We start from the raw sequence: 3692 nt of genomic DNA on the forward strand, positions 1-3692 counted from the left end.
AGGGGGAGAGGGAGAGGGAGAGGGAGAAGCGGGGAAGAGAGAGTACCAATGCCTTCTCAGTGTCTAGTTGGCTGGAATGGTGTGGGTGGGGAGAAGAATATGCCCTCCAGTGTCCTGTTGTACTTCTCTCTTTGGGGGCCTTAACAAGCAGCAAACCAAATAGAACTTCAAGCACAGTTGAAGAAAAGAGACTCCCATGGAGCCCTGAGGCTGAACTCCTCACAGAACACAAGCTAAGTGGAGGATCTTAACCTTGACCAAGAATTTACAAGACAGTGCCACCCATGAAGGTTTTTAACTTTTATACTCCAGCTAATTAAAACACCTGGAGTTGGGGCAAAGAGAGACCCATGGTGGGGTCCAGATGCAAGTCCAGTGGGGACCACTTGGGGACTCCACCCTAGCTGAAAACTTAGCACTCACTAGGGCAGCAATTCTCATACTTGAGCTCAGCCTGACTCACATAAGTATCCACGTAGACATACAGATATGAAAGGCTGCATTTCCACAAGATTTGGAAGGGAACTGGGGGGAGGGCATAGTCCCGGAACTTTTGTGCGTTCAAGGCACTGGGCTTGATCCTTAGCAAAGCAAGAAACAAACAGATGGAAAGCAGAACCCACGCCATTAAGCATCAAAAGTTTCAGCCTTTCTCTTGCCAAGTGTGTCAGTGCAGAATGATGTATCAAGTCTGCCACAACCCTGTGTCTTCTAATAACAAAATAGCATTAATAGGGATGGCAAGATGGCCCAGAGGGTAAACACAAACTGTTTAAATGCCCAGTGCATGCTGTCCATCTTTCTTGGAGTTAGAGTCTCCACTGCCCTTGCTGTATGGACTGAGCTCCTGAGAGAGGAAAAGAGTGACAGACATTGCCTTCATTAGAGTTCCATTGCTCTGAAGAGACATCAACCACGACAACTTTCATAACGACAACATGTAATTGGGACTGGCTTACAGTTCAGAGGTGTAGTCCATTATCACTATGGCAGAAAGTATGGTGACCTGGAGGCAGACAAGAGAGGGAGCTGAGAGTTCTACATCCCAATCAGCAGGCACCAGGAAGTGACTGAAATATGCTTCCTCTGGCAAAGCCTAATCTACTCCAACAAGGCCACATCTCCTAACGGTGCCACTCTCTATGGTGTCATGGTGTTAGGAGCCATTTGCCCGCTTCTCTGAAGCAGAAGAAAGAGAGAGAGAGAGAGAGAGAGAGAGAGAGAGAGAGAGAGAGAGAGAGAGAGAGAGAAATCTGCTTGCCAGGCAGTCAAGGTAGGTCAGGGTCTGTTGGCATGTTTCCCAGCCTGCTGAGGCATGGAATGAGAAGAAGAGGTGCACTTGAGGCTCAAGGCAAGGAGCTGACGATTCTGTTGACCTTGGTGGAAGGAATAGAAAGGTTTTGGGGTGAGAACAAATGTCTTGTGTATATTTAGGCAATATTGTTTCTGTTAGCTTGTGGCTGTAGTAAACTTGGCTCAACCCAGAGAACACAGATTGACAATAGATCATTGCAATAACATGAGGTTTATTGATCCACATACGTGGGGTTGCCCACCCTCACGGGGAGGGTCCACCGCGAACTCAGAAAGCATACATCTTTCATACTTTACAGAGGGCAGATTTCTGCAACAGGGCTCTGTTGGCTTACAGAGTTGGCTTACTCTGGTTGGTGGAACACAGGACAAAGGATCTCATCAGGCATTGGTTGGCTTGCTCAGGGGGCTGTTCTTGGCTTAGTCAGCCAACTTCCCTATCCAGCTCTGCACCTGGCCTTGAAAAGTCTCTGGGAAGGGGCTGAGTAATTAGGTGGTAGGGGGACTGTTATCAGCAAGGTCAGGTTGTCAGTTTGTGGTCTTTTTCGAAATTCACAACAGGGAGGGGTTGGGGGGCTCTTTCAAGAATTGCTAATCATTGCGACCACCAGTTATTTTTGTTTTGGCCTGACTTAGCTTAGTCAGAACGGCCTGGTCATTCTGTCTCAACATTCTGACCACCAGAACTTTGTTTTTACAACATGTCCTTGGCCATCTCTGGAACACAACTTCTCAGTGTCTGAAGCTGCTGCTTGCTACTGTAAAACTTTGTTTCCACACTGCTTGCTGCTTACAGGAGCTGGAACACGGCCCCCTTATTTTACTTTATTTCTACATCTCCAGAACTCTGTTTTTCACTTTACTACTTCATGGCTTTACTTCCCATGATATTGTAATATAAAAAGGATATGAGAAATACACTCATGGCTGGTGTGGTAATGACCTGCAGCCCTCTCATTATCTGTCTCTTACATCTTTTTTCTATCTTTCCTATAATCAGCCTCACTCCCCCTCAGAAGACTGTTCGACTTCAAATTGGCCAGACCAGTACACTATGGGCCGAGGGGGGCCATTTTCTTTCCAACCACCACAGATATAAAATCTTAGCCAAGGTTCTTGGCACATTGCAGACACTGTGCCCTGTCCCTTTTCTCTCATCTTATCTTCCCCACGAGTACTGCCCCCCCATATGAACTTTAGATGAGTACTTTTCTGGGTGTCTCAACTGAAGCATTAATAATAAAGTATTGTGTTGTCCTGATAGCATAAACCACAAACACTGGCTTCTTGGCTCTGGAGGCTGGGAAGTCCTCCACTGCGGTACCAGCATGATCCAGGTCTTGGTGAAAGCAATTAACAAGACAGTTCCCTTCTTCCTTCCTCTCTCTCTCCCTTCCTCCCCCTCCCTTCTTTTCAAATATTTGTCTTGATTTTTATTTTGTTCTAAAATAATTTAAGTTTACAAAGAATTGCAATACTAATACTAATATTAATAACTGTAGACTCCCTCCCCAAAGCCCGGACAGTAAACAGCAACCATTTGGGCCCCCGCTGTTGAGCGAAACCTAGCTCCGGTTACATTTAGAAGTTCCACCCCCACAGAGCAAGAAGGAAGTAACTGATTGGACTATTACACTGACGTACTTTGGGGGAAGGGTTTTGCCCCAGGTATGTTACCTGTTGTGGGAACAAAGGAGATGCATTAAAATTCAAGATGACTGAGTGACCAGAGCTCGTTGTCTAATGTTTTATTTTTCCCACGTGGGTAAGGTATAGTATGGCTAGCCTATCTCTTCTATCTCTTTCAATCTCTTCCTATCTATTTATTACTCCTATTACCAGAAAAACCCTTTATTTTATTTACGTTGGTGCTGGTTACCAACAAATAACTATTATTATTTATTATTATTATTATTATTATTGAGACAATGTTTTGCTATGAAGTCTTAGTTGGCCTGGAATTCATTGTGTAAAGCAGACTTGAACTCACTGACATCTATTTGTCTCTACCTCTTAAGCACTAGGATTAAAGGTGTGTACCACCATGCCTGGCCTGAAGACACATTTCTTTAAGGTCTTAAACCCAGCAGCATGGGGAGACCCCAGGAATCACAGTGACCTTTTAGGAGTGGCTGTAGTGAAACTACCTACATCCTTGTCTGTGTTTTCACCTAAGCCACAGGCAGAGTGACTAGAATGTAAGGACTAATTAATAAGGCAGGTGTGGCACTGAAACATGAGAAATGGTTGTTATAACTCTTCAAGCTACTTCAGTCTTCTGAATAAGACCATGATGTCTTTTCTTTTAATGGGTGTCTTAGTCAGGGTTTCTATTCCTGCACAAACATCATGACCATGAAGCAAGTTGGGAAGGAAAG

Source organism: Mastomys coucha, unplaced genomic scaffold (genome assembly GCF_008632895.1).
Source record: "Mastomys coucha isolate ucsf_1 unplaced genomic scaffold, UCSF_Mcou_1 pScaffold23, whole genome shotgun sequence".
Lineage (NCBI taxonomy): Eukaryota > Metazoa > Chordata > Mammalia > Rodentia > Muridae > Mastomys > Mastomys coucha.